Source organism: Pipistrellus kuhlii, unplaced genomic scaffold, assembly GCF_014108245.1.
Source record: "Pipistrellus kuhlii isolate mPipKuh1 unplaced genomic scaffold, mPipKuh1.p scaffold_m20_p_29, whole genome shotgun sequence".
Classification (NCBI taxonomy): Eukaryota; Metazoa; Chordata; class Mammalia; order Chiroptera; family Vespertilionidae; genus Pipistrellus; species Pipistrellus kuhlii.
Genome location: NW_023425528.1, coordinates 6760060 through 6784158, shown reverse-complemented (window position 1 = coordinate 6784158; position 24099 = coordinate 6760060). Strand labels below are relative to the sequence as shown.

The 24099-nt window shown below is 37.7% G+C and overlaps 1 protein-coding gene across 5 annotated transcripts in view; it reads right to left on the bottom strand.

Moving 5' to 3' along the window:
* The window catches only part of ACSL4 (acyl-CoA synthetase long chain family member 4), an 89886-nt gene extending 66533 nt beyond the window's left edge, over positions 1-23353 (bottom strand). For all 5 annotated transcript variants that reach the window (XM_036454417.2, XM_045587402.1, XM_036454419.2 and 2 more), the window contains exon 1: positions 23241-23353. The gene's annotated coding sequence lies outside the window, so the exon portion shown is untranslated. The remainder of the gene's footprint in view (positions 1-23240) is intronic.
* Positions 23354-24099: the final 746 nt, after the last annotated feature.

Here is a 24099-nt window from a genome sequence, read left to right as displayed (position 1 = left end):
ATGCACATAAAATATTTTAGGACACTATTTGTTTCAGAATCTTTTTTTCTTCATCTCCCTTCTCTAAAAACTGGTGCGTCTTATGGTCCGGAGCGTCTTATGGTCCGAAAAATACGGTAATACTTTTATCATTTAACTAGGGACTTGATGCATGAAATTCATGCAAGGGACTCAACCTTGGAGCCCGGGCTTCATCCAGAAGGTTGTCCTGACAATTGTCTAGAATAGGGGTGTCGAACTCAATCAGAGAAGGGGCCAAAATCTAAAATCCAGCCTAAATCGCGGGCCGAATGGTTTACTGAACAGTCATAAACTGTCATTGTGATGGAAACGCAGCAGAGTGCAGTGATGACAGCGCGGTGCGGGCCACATTGCAAGGCCTGGCGGGACGGATTTGGCCCGCGGGCCTTGTGTTTGACACATGTGGTCTAGAAGGTTGTCCATTTGGTCATTCTGCTGTTTGGTCTAATTAGCATATTAGCTCTTTATTATATCATTTAATAAGTAGAAAATACAGCACCAGTCTTTTAATTCTGTATGTTGATAAGTAACAGCAAACATGACTATGTGGCCCTACTCAAGTGGCAAAGTGACACTAAAAGAGCCACAAGTTGATCTCAACTGCCACAGAAAGATTAGACACTTCTGTTTTTAGACTCAAATTAAAATAAATTTGTTTTGCTTGTGAACTATAAAATAAAATTAAGTTTCTTTTCTCTTACTATAAAATGGTAAATGTGACTTTGTAGTCACCTATATCAAAATATGACTAACAAAATTTGACTATTACCAGCAAGTAAATAAAGAATATCAAACAGCTAGACAATCATGAGGGGTTGTGCACAAATGGAAATATAATTTCTTTAAAGCTCAGAGTTCCACTCACTCATCCTTATTAAACCAACAGGAACTCAAATGCCAGAGCTAGATGATATTTGCATAAGATTTAATGGGTACCATGACATACTTGCACTTTTTCTGCTCCAAAAGGAAAATGGTTTTCACCTGACCAGAATCAACCCCCTTATGGTAAGTGAAGCCTGCCACTGAAAAAGTATCACAAGGTATCACAAGACAAAAGGCACCAAATGAGTATCACGTATTTGCTTTCCACTCAGGTGATAACAAGGATTATGAAAGGAGAGGATTTCAGAAGTTCTCCATCACTGCCCTCTTGTTTACAACCTGAACTCTAAGATCAACAACTCAAACTTCAGAGGATATCATCTTACCTAAGACTGTCTTGCTTTATACATTAGACATTACAATAAACTTAACATCATGTTACAAATATGTACAAGCTAAGATAATATCTAAAAGAATTAGGAGTCAGAAAAGGCTGAATCATTTCTTTTCCTCAAAGCTTTCATTTCAAAACATTTTGGGTAACAGCAAGGTATAATTAAGTAATCTCACTTCCTGGAAGGTCCACACACTTCTGAATGTGTCCTTCAATAACCTCAACAGGGCCTCACAGCACAGACTTTACAATGCAAAAAGTTGTAAAAATACAGCTGCTGTATATACAATTTCACTGCAACAACAATAATACACTTACTTGAAATTTACTGGTTTTGCTCCAAAGTAAAGAGAAATCTACCTGTAGCTGCTGGATACCTCAACTGGGTTGAGCCAATGCTTCTGAAGCTAAGTTCATAAATTTGATGTCTGTATGAATTGCTTAAAATGAGGGTGATCACATTTCCCACCTTTTTAAGGCCTGTTCCTTGGTTTACATTTACTGTTCACTGTAATTATTATCAGACCCCCCCCCCCCTTTTATTCCCCAAAATATCCTTAGTGATGACCCATAGAGAACAAGGCAAGAATGGCCTGGCTACATCAGCAGAAGCCAACATTCACTACTGGAAAAGATATTTCCAAGTAATAGCTCCTGATTGAATCTACAGTAATATACAAATGGGCACGTAAATAAAAGCACCAGCTCTTTATCATTTTATACACATACACACACACACACACACACACACACACACACACACACACGACTCTCTATTACATGCTTCCACTTCCAATATCAAATTGTGGCAAACTTAGTTTGTTTACAACTGAACACCCAACTTCTAAAATCTAGGGTAAGACCTTAACTAATAACTTAAAACGGAAGTTAATTCCTCATCTTAAAAAAAACACATCCTTGTATTTTAGGTACATAAAGAATAAATCTGGCCCAATGTACGGAAATATCTCCATGTACAAATATTTAACTTATATGACTTTAAAAGGCTATAAACCTATTTAAGAAGCTGTGTTAACCCTTTAACTAACTTTAAAAGTCATGGAAAAGGAGATGGCCAAGTTAAATTGAGCATTCAAAAACAAAAATTCTAGCCTTACAGGCAGTACATACCTTATACTTATTTTTTTGCCAAAAAAAAAAAAAAAAAAATTTACAACCAATTGTAACTTCCCATCTATGATTTTCTGGGAAATACCAGTTAAAAAACTTAAAAGTTGCATAGCAAATGAGGTATTTGATTTCCAATCAGTGATAAAAGACTAAAGCTAACCGCAAAGTTTCAAGGATTTTTCACATACTCATAAATTCCAGCTTAGGAATAGTCTGTGACCAGTATAGATTTCCATTTTACATTGCCCACCAGAAAAGAAGACCACAGATTAACATGATAAGATGCTGTGGTCATGGAAGTCTGTAGAGTTGCCCAATGATGCTTCAACATGACATAATGCCCTGCTGAGAAACAGTCTGTAATGGTAGTGAGGGGCCAATATCCTGGAGCCAGATGGCCAAGGTCCAATTCCTGGCTGTTCCAGGAATTTTATGACCTTAGGCAAATTATTTGACCTCTTTGCCTCATTTACCACAATTTTAAAATGGAGGGAATAATAATACTACCTACGGGGACTGTTGTAAGGTTTAAAAGATTGATCTCTGAGCTCCAGCCACCATAAGTTTCTCAAAAGCACCACGTTTAATCTCTCACCTCAACATCTGGCACATGCTTTCCCATCTACCAAGGACATTCTCTTCCCTTTTTCTGGCTTCTTTTAGGTCTGAGCTTAAATGACACTTCTAAATGACACTTAAATGACACTTCCTTCAGTGCCTCTTCTATTTGCTCTCCAGGCACCCATAGAGTACAGCACTTAAACTTGTTGAAGTTCCTGTTCCCCTGTTGGACTGTAACCCCATTAAAGCCAGAAGTCAAGTCTGTCCTGATCTCCACTATAATCTTCAGAATCTAGCACAGTACAGGTGCACAGTAGATGCTTACTATATAGTTTTTGAATGAACATGGAATTAAATAATAAGTCATATTCAAGAGAAAGGAAAACAAAGAATGTCTTCTGAGTTAAAGATTTCACTGTAAGTAGTAGTATCAGGCGTCTTCAAACTACGGCCCCCGGGCCATATGCGGCCCGCAGAGGAGTCTGATCCGGCCCGCCAGGTTTTTTGGGCAGTAAGCGCAGCCGAGGTGTTACAGTAGGAATTAGTAGTTCATATAGTCCGGCCCCCCAGCTCTCTGAGGGACCGTGATCTGGCCCCCACTTTAAAAAGTTTGAGGACCCCTGTAAGTAGTTTATACCTCTTCACATCTGAGATACATAGGAGTGCTTCCTCCCATATATTGAGAAATTTGAAATTAAACATGAGAAGTGTCATATTTTAACAAAGTAAAAACTTTACACCCATTCTGGGTAGGAATCCTGGCTTCATGGCAGATAAATAGCATTTGATTCAGTGTGTTTTCTCTATTCTATGTCCCATTATCAAAAGCCTTTATTTAAATAAGGATAACACCACACAAGTATATGGCAGGTATAGTTTCCTGAATATTATTATCTGAGCTAAAGGAAACCCATAAGTGCCATTGGCATAAGTGGGAAGAAAAGAAAGGTGAGATCATGAACATGGAAGAGCATAAAAGAAAGGAAAAGAGGTAAAAGTATTTGAAATGTTGGAGAGCAGTATAGCAACATCAGCAGATCATCTGTAAGGTACCACTGGGTGGCACCAGTACCCTAATTTTCCAATACAGTTATGGAACCAGGAAACAATCTTTGGGCTGCCTTGCAGAGCTTATGTTGAATGCTCAGATGTCTATTTTTAATATACTATGGGCAGATGCAGTTCACTGGAGTTCAAGTTCTCTGCATATGTCTTTGACATGGCATAGGTCTTAAGGGTGTTGTAAATTTCAGAGCCACCTGGGAGGTGTTTGTTAACATTTTTGCCAGGCCAACACGTTTCAGAGTTGACTTACCATTCTAACATGCAGAAATTCTCAGTTGAGTGAGAGCCCAGGGATTCTCAGTGGGGTAAGAATAGAGGGGCGGGGAGAGGGGAGATCCTAGCAACCTCAAAAAATTTTCCAAACTACTAAGTTGAACCATATAAAACTTTGAATAGTCACAAATCTGTTACATACCAAAAAAAGGGCAATTTCAAATGGTTCAATCTAATACACACATATTCTGAATCACTGACTTAATGAGCTACATTTACTGATAAGAGTATGTCATTTTTCAGATTTGTTGGGGTGGGGGAAGATTGAGAATACCTTCACAGTTTGACCTTAAGTAATGAAGAATTAAATAATCAATGAAATTGAAACAAAATACCTAAGGATAGAGAATAATTAAAGTATAACTATATTTTTTTTAAAAAAAACAGCAGACATGGGAAGATATTCACAAAAATGTAAATGTCACATTAAGAGTAAAAAAAAAAGTAAGTCACAAAAAAATAGTATATGAAACACATTTCTAATCTGTCTTTTAGGGAACTCCAAAGGTTTTGGGGGGATGGATTTATATTATCTATAGAAAAAATATGGAAGGATATATACTAAACATTTCAGTAGTTGTCTCTGGATAGGGGAAATTGTAGATGGTTTGTCTTTTTATCCATTCATATTTTCTAAAATAAGCATATATAACAATTTAGGATCCTAGAACAGGAAAAATACTTTGGTAGAAAAACTAGGGAAATCCAAATAAATTCTACAGTTTAATTAAAAGTATTGTGCCAATGTTATGTAAAATAGTAACATTAGGGAGTGCTGGGTAAATATATATAGGACCTCTGGACTATCTTTATGAGTGTGTTATAAATCTAAAATTATTCCAAAATGAAATATTCATTTTAAAAATAAGCCATGTAATAAGATCACATTTTAAAAACCTAGAAGAAAGCCCTGTCTGGTGTGTCTTGGTTGAGTATTGTCCCATGAACCAAGAGGTCTCCTATTGATTCCCCGTCAGGGCACATACCTGGGTTTTGGGCTTGATCCCCAATAGGAGGCATGCAGGAGGCAGCCAAATGATGTTTCTCTCTCATGGATATTTCTTTCTCTCTCCCCCTCTACCTTCCTCTCTTTCCTAAAGTCAATAAAACATAATTTTAAAGCTAGAAGAAAGAACCTATTTGGTTAAGAGATCCCTACATATGAACAATATATTGGAATAAAACCACTCTGGTACTAAGTCACTAGGACTTTATAGCATGGCAATAGAAAGCTGTAAAGACTATTTCACAATATGGCCTCTCTAAAATATGAAAGTGATGTTACCCTATTGCCCATAGACTAAACTGAAGCAGAAAACAAATGGTTAGGTCTCTATTTTCTTTCATTTTGTAAACATCATTCCTGAAGATTAAATACCATAACAACATTTTTACTTGAGGAAGGGGATTAAAAGTAAGTACAGCAGTAACCCTTTTCCTTGGTAATATTTTTTAAAATCTACTTTCCCAAATCCTGGACATTGAGAGGTGCAGGCAAATGTATTTGTCCAAGAAATATTCAGTGAACATATGTCTTGAACTTGTGGAGCTTACCATTCAATAGATAATACTTTAAATGAACATTAGACTAACACAGAGAGCAGACATATAGGTAGAAAAGGAAAAGAGGGTCATCCTTGAAGCAACCCTCAATCCTGAAATAATAACACACCCAACCAGACAATTATATATTTTTAAAAAGCTAATATGTTATCCTCCGGGATTATCCAGTTACACCTGTTACTGCTTAGGTATCAGTTGGCTTGCCTAAACATGATTTAAAAAAAAACAAACTTCCTTAAAATATTGGGGAAATGAAATGCATACATAGATTAAAAAATCAGAAATCTAAAATGACTTGATTAACTTCATCTGGGGACTATTTGTGGCTGTTACAAACAAGACTGACTTCTGGTTATAATACTACTCCAGCAAGTGTAAAATTTGAATAGGTTAATTCCACTGTGAAACACACCCAATGTAGGATTCATTACTTAAGTATTTAAAAATCCCCCAATATGAGGCACTTTTTTTTGCATAGGATGAGATCCAAAACAAGAATTTCAAGAACAGATTCAAAAAGAAGCACCAGAGTACTAAAAACTCCCAAGCAGAGCAGAAGTCTCTTCTCATCTCAATGAAATACTGTTTAAGGAAGGGGTTACGTATTCTGTATTCTGATACAAAGATTAGCCAAGGACCTGCTACAGTTTCAATCGTGTTACTATTACCTGCTAGTAGAAATCACCCACTTATCCCTAAAGCATTTAACTTTTGCTGCATCTGCAATGTAATTTGCCTTTAAGGCATTTCTTGGCAGTTATTTCTATAAATATTTAATCTAAAACATATCATGTTTAAACTAGGTTATAATTCCTTGAAGTATCTGCAACCAATGCCAGCAGCAATAAATGGTAAGATGGTGGTTTTCTGTCTCATGTCTATGGGGCAATCTGCTGCTTATTCTTCAAAAGCAAAAACTAAGATCAACACAAAGGAAGTTTTGAAAGCAAAAGTTCTCTTTTTCCACACATCTGAAGGTCTGATGGTTATGTGACAGTGTCTTAAGTATTCTCAAAAATTTTCCAACACCCCCATCTATGGTTTCCAGTGCTGATATGCCTGAAAGTAGAGGGGAAAGGCATTGAGTGAGGAGCTTCAGTGCCTAGTGCCAAGCTCGGGCCAACATCCTGATCTTTTAGTAGCAATGGGGCGAGGCCACTAAAAGCAAGAAAAAGTTGTGTGTTGTTTTTTAAATGGGTCCAGCAATAAAAGGACATGGCCCCAGATCTGGCCAAATACCAAACTCCATCCTAAACACATTCCTAATTACTTTTCCCAATGCAAAAGAAATGAATTCATGAGAAAATGTTATGATTTCTAGAAGCGAATGGACAAATAAAATTACCTCAGTGTTACATTAGCTAGGAATGATGCAAAGTTAGAGAAATCAACAAGGTGGAAAAACAATTCTTTCAACCAAAATTAGATACTTCAAAATAAGTAGCCTGCATCTCATTAAAGTTATAAAAATTGTATGTACGGTATGTGTTTTGTTTTTGTATGTGTATTATAACAGTACAAGTAGTTTTGAGAACTACGAGTAGTTTTTACTCAGTATTACAGATTTCCACTGGAGACTGATATCATTAAACACTGCAAGGCTTCTCACTATGTATACATAAATCCTCACTTAACATCATTGATAGGTTCTGCAACTTTAAGCAAAACCATATGTGAGCTAAATCACTGTTTCTCACAGTTATAATAAAGTGACATTGAACTAAATGATGATTTTTTTTAAGGACCTGCTATATATATACTAGTACACTGAACTTAAGGAACCCTACAGACTAAAACTTGTTTTTAAAATATGTGTCTAAAGCACAAAATAGAGTTGAGATGAATGGTTTTCAAAACTCAGGGTCCACTTTAGTTTAAATCGTAAGTTCACTGCCACCTGCTCCTCCTTTGTTAATGCCCTAGTACAGCGTTTTTCAACCGCTGTTCCGCGGCACACTGTTGCCTGGTGTGCCGTAGGTGCAGACAAGACAAGAATTTTATAATTTTTCACTATTTTGTTTACTTAATATTTCATAATAAAGTAATTATAAAATACTTTCTTTGTGTTTATTTGACTCCTATTCAAGAGAATTACATTATATATAGTCAATATAGGCACAGAGTTAAATTTTTTAACATTTTCTAATGGTGGTGTGCCTCGTGATTTTTTTCATGAAACAAGTGTGCCTTTGCCCCAAAAAGGTTGAAAAACACTGCCCTGGTATAGCAGCCACCTCCTCTTTCCTGCCAGAAGTACCCTAAGCACCATGTACCTTCGAACAAGGGCAGGGAGGGAGCAGGTGAACGGTCTTCGTTAGTTGAGGTGAATTAAAAACAAGAGCCGAGACCGGTTTGGATCAATGGATAGAGCATCGGCTTGGGGACTGAAGGGTCCTGGGTTCGATTCCGGTCAAGGGCATGTACCTTGGTTGCGGGCAAATCCCCATTAGGGGGTGTGCAAGAGGCAGCTGATTGATGACTCTCTCTCATCAATGTTTCTAACTCTCTATCTCTCTCCCTTCCTCTCTGTATATAATCAATAAAATATATTTTTAAAAAATAAGATAAAATAAAAACAAGATTGTAAGCACAAACTTTCTCTGTAAAGATGTTTGACAATAAACTATAATCTTTAGAAATTAGGGGCCTTTTGAAAAAAAGATCATGTCTGAAAATTTTGTTAGGAACAAATCTCCCATTTTACAAAAGTTAGCACTGTGACCATAAGCCAATCACTCCACACCAACATTTAATGTAGCCAAAGAACAATTGTGTAAGTGCAAGACACCACTGACATAAGACAGGGATTGGGGGGCTATTACACTGGATTGTTCTCCCAAAGGCCAGAGATGGCACCTTTGTAGACCCCATGGAGCTAGAATTCAAGACAGTTAGCATGGCTGATGGAAGTTTATTTTTATCCCCACTGAATACTTGGTACTCTTGGGGCTGTAAATCATCCCTCATTCACAAATAAAATGCTTAGTCCCCAAAGAAATGCTGTAAAAGTGATGTGGGGAAACTCCATTTCAAAACAAATAATAAAGGAGGTGGGGGTTTCACCATGAAGGTTTTTGTTTTGCAGCTGTCTCTTCTAATACTGCTTTAAAGGAAGCCACCTGTTAAAATATGTACACAGGTAATAATTTAATAAATAAATAAATTTTAAAAATAAATAAAAATAAAAATAAGCAAACAAAAAAATAAAAAATAAAAAATAAAATAAAAATAAAAATAAAGGAAGCCACCTGTAAAGAAGTAAATTTTAGGGGGGTATTTTCCAAACAAAGCTACTCCCCTGCAAACATTTTAATACTCAATAGTCACTTGGTGATCAAGACAATATTAAAATTTTTGTGAGCATGTGAATAAATTACATAAACACTACATAGAATCCCATCAGCAGATTGCTATAATTCACAACAGTGAGCCTGAGCCCTGCCTTTTCTAGTTTCCACCTCAGGGAAACTACTTGCTTCACAGAAATTTGAACCTACTCTTGTAGGGAATTGCCTGAACGCAGAGGGAATCCCAAATATTTTACTTTAAACCATCCTAGACTAACGATGCACTTGACCAAATCCTGGAGGTTCTGTGATTCCAGGTATAAGAATACCATGACCGCTGGTCTATTTTTATCTGTTCTATTTCTTTGAAACATATCCATCTGACACTTGCTTATAGTTAATTCTGCCCAATTTTACCTCTCAATTACTCTTTAAAGCTACTTCTCAACTTAGTATCTTCAGTGGTCATGTGAAACATAGCATCTTTTCACTTGCATTCATCCCATGAGATGTTAGTGCTACTTCTATCTTCTCTTCTCCTTTCAAAGCTACAACTGAATTTTATGCTCATTCATCAAGTTCCTGTTTCCTATCTGAGGGAAGTTTCCAGCTTACGGATTATCTGAGAAGCAGAAATAACTATAACTTGCAGGTGTCTCCCACTTTTAAAAAGTTCACTTTATGCCAATTCGCTTTTACAAAGGAGGTACATTAATACCTGTTTTGCTGATTGAAATACGAATATTTTTGCTTTTATGAAAAAGGTGAAGTGCGAAAATAGTGTTCAGTGTTTGTTTTGCAGTGAGCCCTTACAGAGGCAACATGCACCCCCAACAGCAAGAACAGCCCCACCCAGATCCTTCCTGAGACCAATACTCAGCATCTCAGCCTGAAGCCACCAAAACTTTCAACTGGGTGAGCATCTGTGCTTTAGCTCAATTTATTCTGTGCATCTGTTAGCAAGATGGTCCTAAGGTAACTGCCTCTTCACTTTATACCATTTGAGCTTAGGAATGGTTTCATAAGAATGCTCTATTTTCATACAGCAAGAGAAATCTTTATTCTGAACATAATGACTGATCACTATTTCAGTGGTAGCAGCTCTGCCCATTTCTCCAGGTTTTCTTTGATGACTCATCACTCAGGTACCTCCAGGGCAGTGGTCCTTTAAAACCTTATCATTACTTTTTTTTATAATATAAAAATACTTTAAGCACATAGGTAATAAACAGAACACTGGAGAGAAAACAGGTATTTCACCATACCTTAAACTGTATTAACTTCATAACCAATAGAATCCACCATTAATGTTTACCACATCTCTCTAATAAACTACATCTCACGTGCCCCTCTCATTAATCAAGTCAGAAATAGGGAACCTCTATGTGACTTCCCCATAAAATCAGCTAATTTGACAGTGCCTGAGAGAAAAATCCTCATGCTGTGACATCAATTCCAAAAAGCCAAGAAGCACAGCCTTAGAGATCAGAGATACTGTTTCAAATGCCATAATAAAAGCATGAGTTGCTAACTAGTCTTCATATTAACATAACTGTCTATATGGTAGACTCCTATTAAATCCATGGAAAAGTATTAAAGTTTCAAATTTTTCAGTGTAAAGTAAGATATTTATCTCTCTCTCTCATTCCCCCCCCCCCTTTCTCTCTCTGTATATATATAGCTTGTTCTAGAGACCAGTTATTTTAACTAGAATAGAACACTATATTTACATGACACCATGTTGTTCTTTTCTTACCAAGATGTCTTTTTCACTTATTCAGAGTGATCAATCATGAAAAATGTTTACTATACAGTGTCAAGTTAAAGTAAATAAGTTACAAATCACTGTGTACAATAAAGGTGGGGAAAGTCCAGCCCATGGGCCGCATAAAGCCTGTGAAATCATTTGGTCTGGCTCTGCCAAAGAATTAGGAGTGAGTTAATTAAATGTTTGACTAAATAAAACAGGCTAATTTTTAAGTTGATAATTCTGTATGGCCTATGAATGATGTTATAAATATCCAAATTGCCTTTGCAGAAAAAAAGAAAATAAATGTTTCCCACTCCTGGTGTTTAGTAAGAACCCATTGTGTAGAATGATATATGTTTGCATATGTGTATGCCTATGAATATATATGGGCATGCAAGTGTCCATGCATGTGTGTACACAAATGTGTACACAAGCATATACTAGGATTAGGTGTTTTTCTTTTTCTTTACACTTACACTTTCAACATAGAAAATTTAAAAAATACAAGTGGTATTTTAATGAAGGGAGAAAAGTATTTTTAAAAAGTATCAGAGTGATCATTAAATACAATGTACTACACCTTTAGCACAATGTCACTGTAAAATATACAATGAGGAAAAACATTGCAAGTATTCTCCAGTGTTTAAAATTTTGATATTATTAATCTCTATAGTTACTATCAAAACAGTACTCGTAAATTTAGAAATAAACTGTAAAATGGTACAGGATAAAAAATAAAAGAACCTCTAAATGGCTCCTCTAATACTACTGCCTTTTCCTCTAGAGATTACTGATGGTATGAATCAATTAGACCTTTTTGTGTTACCCATACACATGGTAAGGTCTTGTGTTCTTCTAGATAAGTGGAATAATGTTATATAGACTGTTATATAACTCTTTCCCTTCCCCACACTCTTTTAATAATGCTTTGGAATTCCTATGCCAGTTTAGATAGGCCCAAGAAGCTTCTTTCCTCTAAAAGCTCTAGAGTATTCCATATAAAAGCATACTATCATATTATTGAAATCATTTCCCTATTAATGGATATTTAGGTTACTTCCAAGTTTTCACTATTATGACTTGTTTCACTACAGTAAAACCTTATGTATACCTTTACATACATGTGCAGGTATTTCCTTAAAATAGGTTCCTAACAGAATTGCTGGGTAAAAAAATTATATATATATATATATATATATATATATATATATATATATATATATATATATATATATAAAATAATAGGATTGGAGAAACCAAATGGCAGCATAGCTAAACACCTAAACTTCTGCCTCACACAACAGTTTCAAAACTACAACTAAGAGACAAAATGGACATCATCCAGAACCACAGGAAAGCTGGCTGAGTGGAAATTCTACAAGTAGAAGTAAAGAGAAAAGCACACTGAGACTCAGAGGAGCTGCAGAAGGCAGGGGGCTGGCAACTGAGTACGCAGCTGGCTTTCTCAATTGGGAGGGAGACAAAAGCTCACGACACCTCTGAACTCCAGTTCTGGGTGAGACTCTGGGGACCCAGACTCATACAGGGAGAAACTGGACTCTCTGGCAGCAGGAGAAACTCGAGGGCGGCTTTTTCTCAGAGGTGTTTGCAGCAATTACTGCAGGATACTAAGACCCAGGGGTCTCTTAGGGCAGGGCTGACGGGAAGCCATTGCTGTCTGCCCCGCTCTGAGACTCCCCCGATCCAAGTTGAGCACAGAGGCTTTTACAAGTCTTGTCTCATAAGGATGTCTCCAGCACAGAAGTTCTCCCAGTGTAAACACAGCTGATCCTCACAGCCAATTGAGCTGGAGTTCAATTCCTCCCAGTGATGCCAACAACAATCAAGGTTTAACTACAACAAGACTGTGCACACAGCCCACAAAGGGGTGCACCAAGAGTGTCCACCTCAGGTAACTGGAGAGGCTGAGACACTGGGCCCTATAGGACACCAAGCACACAAAGCCACTCTATCAACTCAGGGAAGCAGCCAAAAGGCAGAGACAAAGAAACAGGTCACAAATGAAAGAAATTGAGGAAAACGAATGACTGGATATAAAGTTCAAAACCACGATTATAAGGTTTTTCAAGAATTTTCTACAAGAGGCCAATAAACTTAGCAAGACCCTCAAGGATATGAAAAAGGACGAACTAGAAATTAAGCATACACTGACTGAAATAAAAATAATATACAGAGATCCAACAGCAGACTAGAGGATCGCAAGAATCAAGTCAAAGATTTGAAATACAACGAAGCAAAAAACACCCAACCAGGAAAGCAAAAAGAAAAAAGAATCTAAAAATATGAAGATAGTGTAAGGAGCATCTGGGAAAACTTCAAGTGTTTTATGTATAATACAACATCCGAATTATGGGGGTGCCACAAGAGGAGAGGAAGCAAGATACTGAAAACCTCTTTGAAGAAATAATGACAGGAAACTTCCCCCACCTGGTGAAAGAAATAGACTTACAAGTCCAGGAAGCATACAGAACCCCAAACAAGAGGAATCCAAAGAGGACCATACCAAGACACATCATAATTAAAATGCCAAGAGCAAAAGACAGAGAGATAATATTAAAAGCAGCAAGAGAAAAACAGTTACCTACAAGGAAGCACCCATAAGACTGTCAGCTGATTTCTCAACAGAAACTATGCAGGCCAGAAGAGAGTGGCAAGAAATATTCAAAGTGATGAATAGCAAGAACCTACAACCAAGATTACTCTACCTAGCAAAGCTATCATTCAGAATTGAAAGTCAGATAAAGAGCTTCACAAATAAGAAAAAGCTAAAGGATTTCATCACCTCCTAACTAGTATTATATGAAATGCTGAAAGGTATTCTTTAAGAGGAGGAAGAAGAAGAAGGTAAATATAAAAATTATGAACAATAAATACATATCTATCAACAAGTGAATGTAAAAATAAATTGAATAAAAAATATGATGAACAGAATAAACTAGTGAATATAATAGAATCAGGGGCATAGAAAGGGAGTGAACTGACAAATCTCAGGGGGAAAAGGGTGTGGGGGGTGCCGGAAAAGCCTGGACAAAAATCGTACACCTATGGATGAGGACAGTGGGGGGGTAAGGGCAGAGGGTGGGGTGGGAACTGGGTGGAGGGGAGCTATGGGGGGGGAGGAATAACTGTAATAATCTGAACAATAAAGATTTATTTTAAAAAATAAAAGGATTTTGGTATTCTTTATCAAGAAGTTTAACAATTTGCACTCTTATTAACAGTGTATAGCACTGCCCATTTCTTCCAAAAGTGAATGTTATAGTTTTTGCCAATGGATTTGGTGAAAATTGTATTTAAGCAAAGGAAACAGCAGCCAAAATGGAGTCACATTTGCAAAGCCCCATCACCAAACCAAAGCTTAATAACTATCCTAACTGTAGTTTCAATCTCGCCCAGGAGTAGAAATTCAAACCAATTAGTCTGAAATTTCATGATCAATACCAGGATAAAATCTTTGCCATCCTACCCTGGCCAGTGTGGTTTGGCTGGTTGGGCATTGTCCTGTACACTGAAAGGTCGCAAGTTCTATTCCTGGTCAGGGCACCTGCCTGGATTATGGGCTCAATCACCAGTAAGGATTGTGTGGGAGGGATACAGTTGATGCTTCACTCTTACATCAATGTTTCTCTCTTCCTCTCCCTTCCTGTCTCTCTTTAAAAAACAATCTTAAAAAGTAAGCTTTGCCATTCCTAAGGAAGGAATGAAGGAACGAAGGAAGGAAGGAAATTACCTGGCCTAAAAATAATCTTTTATTTTACTAATAACATACCTGCTACATCATTCTTCCTATAAAAAATCTTCCATTTTGTACAACCTCTTGGAACACCTGGCTAGTTGCTAGAAGAGATGTTGCTTGATTCATAGATTGCTTAATAAAGTTGATCACAGCTTCAAATTTACTGGATTGAATTTTGTTCTTTAACAATGGTTTCCTTACCCCTAATTACTACAGTGAATTTTAGTATCCTTTCTTTTTTATTCATCTTTTTGTTTTGTTTGTTTTTTGGAAATGCCAATTCATAACTTCTGCCACTTTTTCAAATTGGTGTCTTTTTCTTATTGATTTGTTAGAGCTCTTTACATATCATGGATATAAAGTATAAGCCTTTTAATATAGTTATTTGAAACAGATGATTAGTTCATTGAAAAGGTCAATTAAGATGAATAGTCATAAAAATGCATATGACAATTCATTTTATCTTGATTTCATTTTGTCAGCAGTAAATGTACACTCATTCATCAAATTTTTGATATAGGGCCAAGAAACCAAAACTTTCTATTTATTTAACTTTAGGCCCATTGAGTTTAAAGAAATTTAAACAGGATTCTTAGACAACATATAACTTCAAAGAACTCAAAACACATTGGCAAAACACTGAGTAAAGAACATTTTTAGATTTTTATATTTCTTTTATATGAATCTTTTATCATCTTACCCTACTTGGACAGTAATAACTTGCTTTCTTTAACTCTTTCAAAAGCAATTTGTTTTTATCAAAAAATGAGCCTGCACTGACTGGTGGGGTTCAGTGGTTAGGATGTCAACTAGAGCACCAAAGGGTCATGGGTTCAATTCCCAGTCAAGGGCAAGTACCTGTGTTGCAGGTTTGATCCTGGCCAGGTTGGGGCACATATGAGAGGCAACCAATCAATGTATATATCTCTCACATATCTCTCTCTCTCTCTCTCTCTCTCTCTCTCTCTCTCTCTCTCTGTCTCTCCCCCTCCCTTCTTCCCTCCTTTCCTCCCTCCCTCCCTCTCTCCCTCTCTTCCTCCATCAGTGTGTCAGTGTCTATCCCTTCCACTCTCTAAAAATCAATGGGAAAAATATTCTTGGGTGAGTGAGGATTAGCAAAAAAAAAAAAAAAGATTCTAATGTAACTATCACCCAGCTTTAAAAATTATCCATATGTGCTATATTTCATTTCTTTTATATCTCTACACATTCTGCATACCCACCACCCTTCATATCATTTTAAGCAAATCCCAGATATCACATCATTTCATCTGTAAACTTTCAGTAAGACCCTCAATTCCCTCCCTCTTATTTTATCACATTACAAAATATGAAAATAAATTAGATATTTACAAAAACAGCCAGCATGTATAAATTCAGTGATAAAAGCATCTGTTTTACTGGTAGATACACAAGCACACAAGTATATTGGAGATCAGCTTACTAATAGCAAGTGTTCACTATACAGTTTAGTTTACAAAGAAAATGAAAAGCATCTTTAATGTGGTGAGTCAGTTAAGCGAAAGTCAATTAAATATTCTACTGCATATGTAGAAACTCAATCTGTCATCTGCCTTTTTAACTTTGCTTTGGTTGTCTTATGCTTCCCAGACGTTTCTTAAATATATGCTTATATTTTTAAATACATTCTTAATTTATTTTTAGTGTATGATGTGAGATGGGAATCAATTTCTTTCCAAATGTATAATCAAATGTCCTAACTCAATTTCCATTTTCAACATTACATATATAGGTCATTTAAAAGAATGAAAGTACTAAAGTGTTGCCCTGGCCAAGTGGCTCAGTTGGTTGGAGCATTGTCCCATACACCAAAAGGTTGTAGGTTCCCTCCCTGATTGGGGTACAATCTATCCATGTTTCATTTCATTTCTCTTCTCTTCCCTTCTCTTTCTTTTCTTCTCTCAATAAAAACATCCTCAGGTGAGGATTTAGAAATAAGAAGTGTTAACTTCTAATTTATAAAAGAATGTTATTTTTTTAAACAGTAAATCAACAGTCTGAGAACAGTTTGATAGGCTCAAACTGTATTTCTTAATCACACTGCAGCTCAGGGAGCAGGAATAACAGCAGTGCCATTCCTGACTCTCTCATTACCACTCTGGCAAAATCACCAAAGGACATCAGGACCACATAGGCCTCTTTCTGAATCTCACTAATTGCCATACCTGTGAATTTACATTCACAATAAAATAGCCCACACATGACAACAGAATCAACCCTCTTCATCCATTCCTTAATGTTGCTCTTGGACAATAAACAGTGTCTTGTGGACTCAAAGATAATGAATACACTCTTCCCAACCACAATTTCCCATGGAAACATAACTCAAAGGTACTAAAAGTATAGGTAGACTTTGTTAAATTTCCTTTATAACATAAAGACTCAATGAATTTCAAGGTTGTTTTGTCCCTAGACCAGTAGTCTGCAAACTCATTAGTCAACAGAGCCAAATATCAACAGTAAAACTATTGAAATTTCTTTTGAGAGTCAAATTTTTTAAACTTAAACTTCTTCTAAGGCCACTTCTTCAAAATAGACTCGCCCAGGTCGTGGTATTTTGTAAAAGAGCCACACTCAAGGGGCCAAAGAGCCACAGTTTGCCGACCACGGCCCTAGGCAAACTTTTTCTGTAAGGATCAGGTATTAACTAGGCTTTTAGGGCCATAGTTCTCTGTTTCAACTTTGAGACTATTATTTTAAATTTTTTTAAAAATATATATTTTATTGACTTTTTACAGAGAGGAAGGGAGAGAGAGAGAGAGCTAGAAAAGTCGATGAGAGAGAAACATTGACCAGCTGCCTCTTGCACACCCCCTACTGGGGATGTGCCTGCAACCAACTTACATGCCCCTGACCCTAATCGAGCCTGGGACCTTTCAGTCCACAGACAGATGCTCTACCACTGAGCCAAACTGGTTTCAGCTATTATTTTGAAATTTTGAATGCAGAGACAATACATAAATGAAACCATGTGGCTGTGTTATATCAGAAGTTGTAGTTTGGATTTTTTTTTTTTGTTCGTGTGTGTGTGTGTGTGTGTGTGTGTGTGTGTGTGTGTTTTGTTTGTTTTTGTTTTTGTTTTTACAAAAACAGGTGGTGAGCAACATTTGGCTATTGGCAGGATTTGGCTAATCCTTGCATTATACCAATGGTTGATCTTTTTGAAATAGCAATCCACTACCCAAGCTCTACACTTATTTGAGCAAATACAGTGACATGAAGGGACAAGTAATCATTTCATTACCACATTACAGAAACAAATACTTTCAAAGTTAATCACTAACTTTTTCCTGTAACTTCTCATATGAGCACATACATTTTCAAATATAAAATTACAAGTCCCCTTCAAGCTAATGTTTTAGAAGGTAATTAAAATGAACATTGAGTAGCTACTACAAAAGGAAAACACACAATCTAAACATACAAATTCAATAATCTTTTATTCATTATTACGATGAGTATAAAAAAAATCTAAGTACATGGCCATGATTCGTAACTTAACTACTCAAAATGCAGAATATCCAAAGTACATTTAAGTGAGAACATAACTTTTTTTTTCCTTTGGATTATTTACCAAAAGCCTTCATTAAAAAAACCCCACACAGTTTTGCCAAAATGTGTTTAATTTAGAAAGTGAAACCAAAAATTCCCTTGGCACATCCGGTGCCTATTTAATTTAAAAATATAAATTTTAACATTTCACTTGACAGCCTTGTAGACAGAAATTATATTGTTAGTCTTAAAAGGAAACAGCCATTTTTAATATAGCATATGTGAGTATGGATTCACACTCTACACACAATCAAGACCACTTGTTCACAGGATATATTTGAACTTCAGGATTGTGAAATTTAAATAAAAAAAAAAGTTCAGACTGCTTAGAAAATTATTGGGTGTTATAGAGAACAGCAAGGAATAAATTAAATAACATAAGTACACAACACCCTTTGACTCCAAAGGCTGATAGATAAAAGGAAAAATTGGTAAAGTGGGGCTCATCAAAATTAGATACTTTTGTACTGTGAAAATCCCTGTGATGATGATGAAAAGGCAGGCTATAGACTGGAGGAATATATTTGTAAACCAGGTATCCAAAAGAGGATTAGTATTTAGAATATATAAAGAACTTTTAGAATTCAACAGTATAAAAAGAATATCCAACTGGAAAATTGACAACAGAATGATCATACAGTTCACTAAAGAGAATTCAGAGATGGCAAAAGAGCACATGAAAAGATATTCAACATCATTAGCCACAAGGCTAATAAAAATAAGGCAAATTAAAACTATAAGATGTCAATATCAGAATGGCTAAATATAAAATAGTAACACCATCAAATGCTGGCAAGGATAAGGAGTATTGATATGTTGCTGGTGGGAATGTAAAATGGAAAGCCATTCTGGCAAACAGTTTGGCAGTTCTAACTAAACATGCAACTGACATACAACCAGCAATTGTGCTCTCAGGCATCTATCCCAAAGAAATGAAAATTTATGTTTACATAAAAAGTACTACATGACTGTTCACAGGAGCTTTATTCATAACAGGTTAAAAAAAAAACAAAAACACAGGAAATAGCCAGATGTCCTTCAAAGGGTGAATGTTTAAACAAACTAGTACGTCCACACCATGAACTATGATTCAACAATGAAAAGGAACTATCAATACAAGACACATGCCCTGCAGGAATCTCCAGGGAATTATGCTGAGTGGGAGGGAAAAAGCCAATCTCAAAAAAGTTACATACTGTATGATGACATTTATATAGCATTCTTGAAATGGCAAAAGTATAGCCATGTAAAACAAATTAGTGGTTGCCAGGGGTCACGGAGGGAGGGAGAGAGATGGCTGTGACTACAAAATGGTGATAAAATAGTTCTGTATCTTAACTGTGATGGTAGTTACACAAATTTAACCATGTGATAACACTGCATAGAGCTAAATATGCACACAAAAATGCATGAATGTAAAACTGATGAGCTCTGAATCAGATGGATGTAATGCATCTATTTCAATTTCCTTTGTTGTACCACAGTGATGCAACATGTTACCATTGGCGTACATTAGATAAAGTGTATCACTGCTTAAGAAGTGTTTAAGTATCTAAATCTCAAAATAAACAGTTAAAAGAGAAAGAGTAAGATAAACCAGTGACTGCTTGGAGTGGGGAAAAGAGCTTTTATTTTTGCTAAGGTCTCAGAAATTAAAAGTTAAGAAAGAAAGAAAAAAAGGAATGCCAAGAACAGAGTCTAAAGGCTGCAATTAATACAATCACCCACCTCTTACTACCCCTATAGAGCTTCAATATGCTCAGGACCTTATGTCTATGATTTGACTGTTATTGTTGTTCATAAAAATAAACTGTCTATACATATATCTCTCCAAACCCCCACCTATATCACTATCATCCCAGATAAAACTCATAGGGTAGGGCTTGTCTTAACCATCATATCCTGGTGACTGGCTCATAATAAGTGACGGATGAAGGAACAAGGAAAATTAAATGAATGAATGAATGAATGAATGAGATGCCTGCATTTTCTTTTTAAGGTCTTAGTCAATTACAGTTACAAGGCAGTATTTATGCATTTCCTTACAAATTTCTAAAAACCATGAACATTAAAAAAAACAAACTATGGTATGGACCTAGCCCAGTGGCTCAGTTGGTTGGAATGTTGTCCCGTACACCAAAAAGGTTTCAAAGGTTTCAGGGTTCATTCCTGGGCACATACCTAGGTTTGGGGTTTGATTCCTGGTTAGGACACATATGGGAGGCAACTGATATTCTCTTTCTCTCTCTTTCTCTCTTTCTCTCTCTCTCTCTCTCTCTCTCTCTCTCTCTCTCTCTCTCTCTCTCTCTCTCTCTCTCTCTCTCTCTCTCGTCAATAAGCATATCCTCAGGTGAGGATTATAGAAAATAAGTGTGTTGCCAAACCGGTTTGGCTCAGTGGTAGAGCGTCAGTCTGTGGACTGAAAGTTCCCAGGTTCGATTCCGGTCAAGGGCATGTACATTGGTTGCGGGCACATCCCCGGTAGGGGGTGTGCAAGAGGCAGCTGGTCAATGTTTCTCTCTCATCGACATTTCCAGCTCTCTCTCTCTCTCCCTTCCTCTCTGTAAAAAATCAATAAAATATATTTAAAAAAAGAAAAGAAGTGTGTTATGCACACTGTGCACATTTTACTTACAAAAATAAATTAGCAATACCTGACTTTTTGTAAAATGCTTCCCAATTTAGAGATTTCCACATATAGCATAATCATTTGCTAAGAATGGATTAAGAATTATGTATACATAAATTGGAACTAGTATATGCAGATCTTTGAGAAAAACATTCTAAACAACTGGTATAACTAATTATATATGGCACAACCTTGATGCAAATGGCATCAGACAGGCACATATATGTGTTCATATATGTAGTATATAAACAAAGAATGCAAATTGGGGGACTTATGGATCACTCTGTCAACCATCAAGACACTTTAATAAATACAAAAACTAAGAGAGGTAAAGTAACTTGCTCAAGGCTATACAATTAACTGAATCTGAGCCTCTCCAGTATCTCAATTCATTTCTCAATAAATATGGCAAGACTCTTTTTTTATCCTCCATTCCACTCCTACCCAAAACAATTAAAGAAAAAAAGGAAAGATTCAGGGCATAGACAACAGTATGGTGACTGGCAGAGGGAAAGGGGGTGGGGGAGGTAGAAGAGGATATGGGGGGATAAATAGTGATGGAAGAAGACTTGACTTGGGGTGGTGAACACATAATACAATATACAGATAATGTGCTATAGTGCTGTAAACCTGAAATCTAAATAATTTAATTAACCAATGTCACCCCAATAAATTCAATTAAAAAAACAGAAACAAATCCTAATGTAAATCATTTTTCTTTTTTTTTTAGAGAGAGATGGGAAGTGAGGGGGGAGAGGGAGAGAAAGAGAGAAACATCCATTTGTTGTTCCACTTATATATGAATTTGGGATCAAGCTCGAAACCTTGGTGTTATCAGAGCAATGCTCTAACCAACTGAGCTACCAGGCCAGGGCTAATTACTTATTTTTTAAATAGGGTTTTTAAAAGGGTGGGGGGCAATGAATTTACTCAAGCTTTTTCGTGTTTCAATACACCATCTGTGAACTTTTAGTTGTCAAATTACTCTCACATCAGAACAATAATGTACTTTATTCTATGGTGCAAGTACTATCCTAACAGTTTATAATGTTTCATCCCTCACTTAAATGGCTGAGAGGGGTTTATTCTTACAGAAGTCTTCTTACATATCTTGCACTTTACCAGCTTCAATGGAAAATATGAGCTATTTTACAATTCAAGGAAGAGGGTTTCACTATTAAAATCTTGCTTGATATGCTCATGGACAGTTCTGTAACTGAATCTCCATTTGCATGCAGCCTTAGGTATCAAAAACAGTTAAGCTCTGGCCCAGTAGCACAGTTGGTTAGAGCGTGGTCTGATCCATGTCAGGGCACATACAAGAAACAACCAATGAATGCATATAGTATTAGTATAAGTGAACAACAAATCATTATCTCTCTCTCTCTCTCTCTCTCTCTCAAATCAGTAAATAAAAACTAATTTTAGAGGCAAAATACAAGAAAAAAACTATAGTGACAAGTAACTACTGTGAAATAGTTGATTAAACCATAAAGCAGACTGCTTATTTTTTTTCAAAGGGATTCATTAAATACCATTTTGCCCTTATTCTGCATCTCACAGCAATGATGACTGATTTTTTAAGGTCAAAGAGCGAATGGAGCAAATTTATTACGAGAGGGAGGAAAAATAAATGCCTTTGGAGGAGGATATGCTGGAGTGAAGAGGAGAAATGACGTCTTATTTAAAATATGTAACCCCTTGATGGGGGTTAGGCAATGAATCATATTCTCCTCGATTTTTCTATGTGCTATAGACATCCGCCACAGTTCTTTCTGTAGGGCACTGAAATGAGAGGAAGAGGAAGTGAATAAAGCTAATACTAAATATATAGCACCCACTGAAGACAAGAATATAAAAAGAACGGGAAAAATAAGAGCATGCTACTGCTAAAACCCAGCTGTTTTCTACCATATGTAACAATATAGAAGCTAATAGGATAGCGAAAGCCAGGGCATCCCTCACATTAGAAGGGCGGATGCTTCTAAGGTAAGAGACCCGCTTACCCTGGGACATAAAGAGGGAGCCAGAGGGGACAAAATGGAGTTGAGGTCTAGGGACGCCCTAGAGGTCGTTGGGAAGCCTGGCAAGCTCTTGGTGTGCCCCTTTGGGAAAGGGCATGGCAAAGGAGAGCACCCAGATCAGGAAGATGCCTCTCCCTCCCCGGGAACGGTGAGCGGCAAGAAGCAGCAGCCAAGGGTCTCAAGGACTCCAGACTTCAGTAAAGGGGAAGATGTAGAAATCTCGGGGAGCTCTCCGGCCCCCGGGGGAGTCGGGTGGGCAGTCGCTGGAGCTCGAAAAGAAATGGAGCCGATTTCGGGAACCGGAATGGAACCGTTGGCTCAACCGCTTCAGGGCTCAGGTGCGGGAAGGCGGCGTCGGGCTGAAGCCTGGCCAGCGGGGTTACTCACCGGAGCGGTTACCCGCGGCGATCGCAGCGGCAGGCGCCGGGTCCTCGGAGCCGCGAAGAGGAACGGCCTGTCCGCTAGCGCCGGCGAGGAGGGCGCCGCGGAGGCCGAGAAAAAGCCGCAGCGGCGCGCGCGCACCCAACGAGTGGCGGAGGCGGAGCCAGGGCCGCGGCGCGAGCCCGGAAAAGACGCGCCTGCAGGGGCGGGCGGAGTCGGGGCGCGCGGTGGCGAGGCTGAGCCGCCGAATGGCGGGAGCCCACGGCTCGGCCCACCCACGCTTGTGCCTCTGCTCGCCCGGGACGTCAGCCCGAGAGGCGGGGCCGAGGGCACCGAGCGAGAGGAGGGGGGCTGCGGCAGAGCCGGCTCGCCTCAGGGTCTCTGGCTCTCACTGCTGCGGGGCTGGCGGCTGCGTTATCCCTGGGTTGTCAAGGTCGGCGCCAGTCTGGTTTGGGCGAAGTGCAGAACCTGCCCAAAAGTTCCCCTCAGGTCATCTTTCAGCCGCCCTTTGAAAAGAATGCGTCTCCCAAGGACCTGTGTGTATGCACATAAGCCTAACCAGTGGTCACGGACAACGGGGGGGGGGGGCGCGGGGGGGTGAGAAGAATGGGGGGGATGAGGACAAATATGTGACACCTTAATCAATAAAGAATTTTTTTTTTTTTTTAAAGAATGCATCTTTGGATTCACTGCCTTTCCTATGGAGAGAGATCTTGCCGAGCAAAGACACCTTGCTCCTCCAAGCCTGACCTAATGCCTGCATATTCCATTTATCTCGCATCTCACTGTGTTAAGACCCCCGCCCCCTCCCTCCTGCTGATGAAATATCACAAGGATGCAGGGTTTTCACTTTATACTTTTCGTA